This window comes from Pelophylax lessonae (assembly GCF_965119305.1).
Source record: "Pelophylax lessonae genome assembly, chromosome: 3".
NCBI classification, from domain to species: Eukaryota; Metazoa; Chordata; class Amphibia; order Anura; family Ranidae; genus Pelophylax; species Pelophylax lessonae.
In genome coordinates, this window is record NC_138770.1 from 311,361,897 (window position 1) to 311,371,163 (window position 9,267).

Consider the following 9,267-nt stretch of genomic DNA (forward strand, 5'->3'; position numbering starts at 1 on the left):
TGATATGCAGCACTGATGGGCACTGATATGTGACACTGATAGATAGCACTGATATGCAGCATTGGTGGGCACTGATAGGCAGCGCTGATGGGCAGTGATAGGCAGCACTGATGGGCACTGATTGGCGGCACTGATGGGCACTGATGGGCACTGATAGTGGCACTGTTGGGCGGCAATGATCGGCACTGATCGGTGGCACTGATCGGCACTGATGGGGGGCACTGATGGGCACTGATAGGCAGCACTGGTGGGCAATAATGGGCACTGGTGGGCGGCACTGATAGATGGCAATAATGGCACTGGTGGGCAGCACTGATAGATGCCATTGGTGGGCAACACTGATAGGGAGGGCACTGGGGGGCTCTCTGAGCCCTGCTTGCCATCCCTGGTGGCCATAGTGGGCATCCCTGGTGGTCATGGGTGGGCATCCCTGGTGGCTTAGTGGCACCCCCCCCCCCCCCCAGGGCTGCACTGGTAATCAATGTTCTGATTACCAGCACAGACCCCCCCTGTGATCAGTGAGTAATTAGAAATACTCACTGATCACCCCCGCAGCAGCACCGATCCTCTGATCTTCTCCTCACTGACAGGATCTGTCAGGAGGAGAAGAGATCGAAGCCGTTACAACGGCTCTATTTACATTACATGACGGCTGTGATTGGACACAGCCGTCATGTGATCAGGAGGGCCAATCACAGGGCCCTCCTGCCGAATGATGTCACTCTGTGTCCGAGGGACACAGGCACATCGAGATCGCGCCGCTGCGCGTGCCCGCGGCGGCGCGATCTCTCTCCTTCTGAAGGACGTTCCGGAACGTCCATTCAGAAGGACGAGACTCCCGCCCGGCCGTATATGTACTATGGCCGGGTGGGAGGTAGTTAATGGTATTTTTGTTCTATGAAATAGACACCACCAGGGGTCATCTAAAACATCAACTCCTGTAATTTCAGTGATTTTATGTCTAACTCTCAGCCAATAATCTCTCATTTTGGGACAATCCCACAAAATGTGGAACAACATCCCCTTGTCCCCACATCCTCTCCAACGTCGATCTGTTTTTTTCTGATTGATGTTTTTGTGCTATAGTTGGAGTTATGTACCATCTAGATCTATTTATAATTTAATTCTATGGTACTAATGTCCACAGCAGAGTGGTATGCGGCTCTCAATACCATATTTATTTTGTGATTTAACAGTTATACCTCTATTTCCTTTTCCCACTTTATAATGAAAGGAGGAGTCTCTTTGCCGAGGCATTCCGTTAAAATTCTGTATATTTGCCAAATACCATGTTTAGACTTATTAGTCGAGTTACATAATTTTTCTACAATATTAAACTCTTTCTCTGACCTAATTGGTTGTGGTAATGAATTCACAAAATGCCTCAGCTGGAGCTACCTCCACTCATAAGTTCATAGTGTTTTCACCTAAATTTAAATTGTGATATGTCCTAATTTTATCTTTATATACAATATATTTTAACAATGTATTCCCTATCCAATTATTGGGATATTTCTCATTTCCCGGTGGAAAAAAATTTGTACCATTTAGTGAGATTAAAGGGGAATTATATTCCCATTGGAACTGTTTTGTGACGCGATCCCAAATGTTATAAACTACTTTTGTGATTTCTGGCATTTCTTGCTGTGTATCTCTATATTTTAGTGGAATCCATATACTGTACTTTTATCTAATTGAGTGTTATTATGTGTATTTTCAATTTCTAACCATCTTTTCCCTAGATTCCCCTTTGTCCATTCTATCATTCGTGAGATTATTACCGCTCTATACCTTTCTATGTCTGGTACTGACTATAATACCTTTCTATGTCTCATACTGACATAGAATACCTTTCTATGTCAGTATGAGAACTGCATACTGCACCCTGGGCTTCTTCCCTTGCCATATGTATTTCAGTAACATTTTTTTAATAGTTGTGACGATATGCGAGGTGAGGTAGTAGATAATCGCTATATTTCACCTTGCATACGTTCTGTAGTGAGAGACTGCACCGGAATCCGGTTTGGGTTTTTCCAGCCTCTGTGACAGGCTAGGTTCCGGTCCAGAGATTGTGGGTTACCTGAGTCCATGCTCAGGTGGACTTTAAATGAACAGGAAGAGAGCACAGAAATGCTGTCTGTTCTATATTACCAACCCCAGAATTGGGAAAGTAATTCTGGGGTTGGTAATATAGAACAGAATATCGTCTGCATATGCTGCGCAGCAACCTTATGCTCATTTTCCCCCACCTTTACTCCACCTATATCTCCGTCTTGTCTTATTTTTGCCAGTAATGGTTCTAATGTTAATATAAACAACAGGGGCGAGAGAGGGCACCCCTGTCTCGTCCCATTGTTCATTTCAAATTTTGGTGATAATTCCCCATTTACCTTAACCATAGCTGTAGGGTTTTTATATAAAGCACATATCCATCAAACCTAGTTCTTTTATTGTTTCAATCATGAAGTCCCACTCTAGCTAGGTTCATACCTATGCATTTTTGTGGGCCACATTTGCCCGGGCATGGCAGCCCATTTAAATGAATGAGCATGCCTGTGTTATGTCAAAAAAAGGTGCATGCACATTTTCAAAAATGCGGTTGCAGGGAAATCGCATGGTCTTTTTGACCATGTGATTCCCCTGCATTTTCTGCACCCACAAATGCACTGCAGGCTGAAATGTGTGGAGGTGTCATGCAGAATTACTTACCGTAATTTTCCTTTCCCGATGGTCTCCATGGCAGCTGTCAGTTACCTTGGTGGAGGCCGAAGTGCTGAGAGGGCTTCCTTTGCAGCTCGGTGCGGATCACCCCTGGAGGTGGAACAGGAGATGACACGTCCCAAGGAGCACTGGATGCGGTTGGATTCCGTATGATGAATGGCATGGTGTGGACTCACAGGACCGTTTCCAGAGGATCTAAAGATGCTTGAAACAAGAGACAAAAGGTAAATGCCAGGCCGAGGGTCATACACAGTGAATCAGTCCGAGGAAATGGAGGTACAGAGGGGTAAGACAAGGAGAGAGTCCGTGGAATCCAGGCCGAGGTCGGTACACAGAATATCCAGCAGAGGTATGGTTCAGGCAAAGAGTGGTCAGGCAAGCCGAGGTCAAACAAGGAGAAGTGCAGATGGGTCAAGGAGCAAGCCGGGTCAAAAGCAGGAACGCAGATAAACAAACAGGTCAAGGGTAATAGAGCTGATGATAAACCAGCACTGAAGCACAGCAAGAGAGCGCCTTATATAGGGCCAGGGCTGGGGAGAAGGGCGTGGTGTCACACCTGCTCTGCCTCCAGCGTTCTATTGTTGCTGAATGGTAATTCCTTTCCTGACAGTGCCCCCCCCCCCCCCCCCGAGGGGCAGCCTCTGGATGCCCTACGACCACATTTTCCCGGAAACTTGTTGTGAAACTCTCTCAGGAGTTTAGGAGCATGTATGTTGCCTAATGGTTCCCAAGAATTGTCTTCCGGCGGGTATCCTTTCCATTTGATTAAATATTGAGTGTGATTGCCTTTCTGTCGACAATCTAGGATGGTCTCAACCTCGAATTCAGGCTCCCCTTCTACCGAAACTGGAGGAGGTGGTAACTCTTCTCTTCCAGGGTAGGGGCTTGGTATCGCCGGTTTAAGCAGCAAAGCATGAAACACCGGATGGATCTTAACAGAGCCAGGCAGGATTAACTCAAAAGCTACAGGATTCACTATTCTTTTTTCCTCAAAAGGACCGATGAATCTGGGCCCCAACTTCTTGGACGGGCAAGATAATCTTAGATTAACTGACGAAAGCCAAACCTTGTCTCCCACCTTGTATGCTGGGTTCTCCTTCCGTTTGAGATCACAGAACTTTTTATAGGCCTGTTGTGCCTTCAGAATATTGTCCCGTAACAACTGGAGATTAGCTGCAATGGCTGCTAGCCGATCATGGACTGCAGGAACCGTAATTTCCTGATCCAGATTGGGCAAAAAGGAAGGATGGAAGCCATAATTAGCCCAAAATGGGGTTTGGTTGGTTGTGGAGTGCACAGAATTATTTTAGGCGAACTCCGCGCATGGAAGCAGGGAGGTCCAGTTGTCCTGAGCACTGGTGCAGAAGCATCGGAGGTACTGTTCCAGGGTTTGATTTGTTCTTTCAGTCTGCCCGTTGCTTTGTGGATGATAAGCAGATGACAGGGACACTTCAACCGCCAAGGATTTACAGAGCTCCTTCCAGAACCTAGAGGTAAATTGAACGCCTCGATCCGAGACTATATTGTTCGTAAGTCCATGAAGCCTGACCACCAATGTATTGGCTGTCTCCAAGGCAGAAGGGGTACCCATCATTGGTAGGAAGTGAGCCATTTTAGAGAATTGGTCTACGACCACTAAGATGGTAGTAAACCCTTCTGAGGGTGGAAGCTCGACTATAAAGTCCATAAATAGACCCTTCCAGGGTAGTTCCGGAATTGGCAATGGTCTTAACAGTCCCCATGACTTTACTTTTGCCCCTTTGTTGCGTTGACAGGTGATGCAGGAATCTACATATGTTTTGCAGTCCTGGTGTAATTTAGGCCACCAAAAGTGGCGTTGAATGAGTTTGAAGGTCTTCCTTACCCCAAAATGCCCTGCAGGTTTGTGGTCATGGAAGGTCTTGAGGACCATCAATCTCACTTGTGTGGGAACAAAAATTTTCTCCTGAAACCAGAGGAACCCTTTCCGCTTATGTAGAGATTCGGCTTCTTGTCCTGTATACTGGGTAGAGGCTTGCTGAATTGAGGATCGTAAGTCCGTATGGATCAGAAAAAAGTTTTGAGCCGACAGGATGGTATTGGGCTCTGTTGTACCGGGAGTGTCTGGAAACATCCGGTACAGGGCATCCGCTTTTCCATTCTTAGGCCCTGGCCTGTAGCTAATGTGGAAATTGAAGCGTGAGAAAAATAAGGCCCACCTGGCTTGCCGAAGTCTCAACCGTTTGGCGGCCCTCAGATATTCAAGATTCTTGTGGTCCGTGAATATCATAATAGGGTGCACTGCCCCTTCCAACAGGTACCTCCATTCCTCCAGGGCAGATTTAATGGCTAGAAGTTCTCGATCCCCCACATCATAATTCCTCTCAGGAGGTGACATCTTCCGAGAGAAAAATGCTACTGGGTGTAGTAAGGCCTTTGGGCCTTGTCGCTGGGACAGAATAGCCCCCGTGGCTACTTCTGAGGCATCTACCTCGAGAAGGGACATACTAAAACATTTAATGTGAAAATGGCTTAATGTAGCTTAATGTGTAATAAAGTGCCTAAACCATAACCAATTGCCCTGAAACTTTGCACAGACTAAGTTTTTAACTGTCATAATATATCCTAGAAGTTTCATGTAGTTTGGTCTTCCAGGAGGCAAACTAGGGACATTAAGCTCTTTTTTTGGGGAGCTTAATGTGGCTTAACGTACAAAAAAGAGCTTAGATGTGAACCAATTTCCCCCAAACTTGGCACAAAAGAAGAGCCTATCAATTCCAACATATTCTGAAAATTTCAGATCATTTGGTAAATCACACCAAAAGTTATTCACATTAAGCTCTTTTTGTACAATACTAAAACGTTTAATGTCCTTAGCTTAATGTGAAAAGAGCTTAACGTACCAAAATGTGCCTAAACCTCAACCAATTGTCTTGAAACTTTGCACAGCCCAAGTTCTGCACTTCCCAAAGCTATCCTGGAGGTTTCATCGATTTTGGTCTCCCACACGGAAAACTGGGGACATTAAGCTCTTTTTTTGGGGAGCTTAATGTGGCTTAACGTACAAAAAAGAGCTTAGATGTGAACCAATTTCCCTCAAACTTGGCACAATAGAAGAGTCTATCAATTCCAACATATTCTGAAAATTTCAGATCATTTGGTAAATCACACCAAAAGTTATTCACATTAAGCTCTTTTTAGCAATCATAAAAACGCATGGCTTAATGTGAATAGAGCTTAACGTACCAAAATGTGCCTAAACCTCAACCAATCGTCTTGAAACTTTGCACAGCCCAAGTTCTGCACTTCCCAAAGCTATCCTGGAGGTTTCATCGATTTTGGTCTCCCACACGGAAAACTGGGGACATTAAGCTCTTTTTTTTGGGGAGCTTAATGTGGCTTAACGTACAAAAAAGAGCTTAGATGTGAACCAATTTCCCCCAAACTTGGCACAATAGAAGAGTCTATCAATTCCAACATATTCTGAAAATTTCAGATCATTTGGTAAATCACACCAAAAGTTATTCACATTAAGCTCTTTTTAGCAATCATAAAAACGCATAGCTTAATGTGAAAAGAGCTTAACGTACCAAAATGTGCCTAAACCTCAACCAATTGTCTTGAAACTTTGCACAGCCCAAGTTCTGCACTTCCCAAAGCTATCCTGGAGGTTTCATCGATTTTGGTCTCCCACACGGAAAACTGGGGACATTAAGCTCTTTTTTTGGGGCGCTTAATGTGGCTTAACGTACAAAAAAGAGCTTAGATGTGAACCAATTTCCCAAAACTTGGCACAATAGAAGAGTCTATCAATTCCAACATATTCTGAAAATTTCAGATCATTTGGTAAATCACACCAAAAGTTATTCACATTAAGCTCTTTTTAGCAATCATAAAAACGCATGGCTTAATGTGAATAGAGCTTAACGTACCAAAATGTGCCTAAACCTCAACCAATCGTCTTGAAACTTTGCACAGCCCAAGTTCTGCACTTCCCAAAGCTATCCTGGAGGTTTCATCGATTTTGGTCTCCCACACGGAAAACTGGGGACATTAAGCTCTTTTTTTTGGGGAGCTTAATGTGGCTTAACGTACAAAAAAGAGCTTAGATGTGAACCAATTTCCCCCAAACTTGGCACAATAGAAGAGTCTATCAATTCCAACATATTCTGAAAATTTCAGATCATTTGGTAAATCACACCAAAAGTTATTCACATTAAGCTCTTTTTAGCAATCATAAAAACGCATAGCTTAATGTGAAAAGAGCTTAACGTACCAAAATGTGCCTAAACCTCAACCAATTGTCTTGAAACTTTGCACAGCCCAAGTTCTGCACTTCCCAAAGCTATCCTGGAGGTTTCATCGATTTTGGTCTCCCACACGGAAAACTGGGGACATTAAGCTCTTTTTTTGGGGCGCTTAATGTGGCTTAACGTACAAAAAAGAGCTTAGATGTGAACCAATTTCCCAAAACTTGGCACAATAGAAGAGTCTATCAATTCCAACATATTCTGAAAATTTCAGATCATTTGGTAAATCACACCAAAAGTTATTCACATTAAGCTCTTTTTAGCAATCATAAAAATGCATAGCTTAATGTGAAAAGAGCTTAATGTACCAAAATGTGCCTAAACCTCAACCAATTGTCTTCAAACTTTGCACAGCCCAAGTTCTGCACTTCCCAAAGCTATCCTGGAGGTTTCATGGATTTTGGTCTCCCACACGGAAAACTGGGGACATTAAGCTCTTTTTTTGGGGCGCTTAATGTGGCTTAACGTACAAAAAAGAGCTTAGATGTGAACCAATTTCCACCAAATGATCTGAAATTTTCAGAATATGTTGGAATTGATAGACTCTTCTATTGTGCCAAGTTTTGGGAAATTGGTTCACATCTAAGCTCTTTTTTGTACGTTAAGCCACATTAAGCGCCCCAAAAAAAGAGCTTAATGTCCCCAGTTTTCCGTGTGGGAGACCAAAATCGATGAAACCTCCAGGATAGCTTTGGGAAGTGCAGAACTTGGGCTGTGCAAAGTTTCAAGACAATTGGTTGAGGTTTAGGCACATTTTGGTACGTTAAGCTCTTTTCACATTAAGCCATGCGTTTTTATGATTGCTAAAAACAGCTTAATGTGAATAACTTTTGGTGTGATTTACTAAATGGTCTGAAATTTTCAGAATATGTTGGAATAGACAGACTCTTCTATTGTGCCAAGTTTGGGGGAAATTGGTTCACATCTAAGCTCTGTTTTGTACGTTAAGCCACATTAAGCTCCCCAAAAAAAGAGCTTAATGTCCCCAGTTTTACATGTGGGAGACCAAAATCGATGAAACCTCCAGGATAGCTTAGGGAAGTGCAGAACTTGGGCTGTGCAAAGTTTCAAGACAATTGGTTGAGGTTTAGGTATATTTTGGTACATTAAGCTCTTTTCAGATTAAGCTAAGGACATTAAATGTTTTAGTATTGTACAAAAAGAGCTTAATGTGAATAACTTTTGGTGTGATTTACCAAATGATCTGAAATTTTCAGAATATGTTGGAATTGATAGACTCTTCTATTGTGCCAAGTTTGGGGGAAATTGGTTCACATCTAAGCTCTTTTTTGTACGTTAAGCCACATTAAGCTCCCCAAAAAAAGAGCTTAATGTCCCCAGTTTTCCACGTGGGAGACCAAAATCGATGAAACCTCCAGGATAGCTTTGGGAAGTGCAGAACTTGGGCTGTGCAAAGTTTCAGGACAATTGGTTGAGGTTAAGGCACATTTTGGTACGTTAAGCTCTTTTTACATTAAGCCGTGGACATTAAACGTTTTAGTATTGTAAAAAAATAGCTTAATGTGAATAACTTTTGGTGTGATTTACCAAATGAGCTAAAATTTTCAGACTATCTTCGCATCAATAGAGTCTTCTATTGTGTGAAGTTTGGGGGAAATTGGTTAACATCTAAGCTCTTTTTTGTACATTAAGCCACATTAAGCTCCCCAAAAAACAAGCTTAATGTCCCTTGTTTGCCTCCTGGAAGACCAAACTACATGAAACTTCTAGGATATATTAGGAAAGTTAAAAACTTAGTCTGTGCAAAGTTTCAGGGCAATTGATTATGGTTTAGGCACTTTATTACACATTAAGCTACATTAAGCCATTTTCACATTAAATGTTTTAGTATGTCCCCTCGAGAATGTAGGGTAAAGCTGGATCTGGATGTTGAAGAATCGGAGCGGTCACGAACAGGCTCTTTAATTTATCAAAGGCTAACTGGGCCTCTGGCGACCAGCGGAAACGGATCTGCTGGCGTGTTAGCTGGGTGATGGGTGTGACAATTGTTGAGAAGCCTTTTCAAATCTTCTGTAGAAGTTAGCGAAGCCCACAAATCGCTGAACTCCTTTCTTATCCGTGGGGGCTGGCCACTCCAAAATTGCCTTCACCTTCTGAGGATCCATCGAGACGCCCTCTGTTAAAATGATAAGCCCCAGAAACTGAATAGATCCTCTCTTAAATTCACACTTCTCCAGTTTCACGTAGAGTCCATGTTTCCTCAGGGTGGTTAGAACTTTTTTAACATGAATCCGAT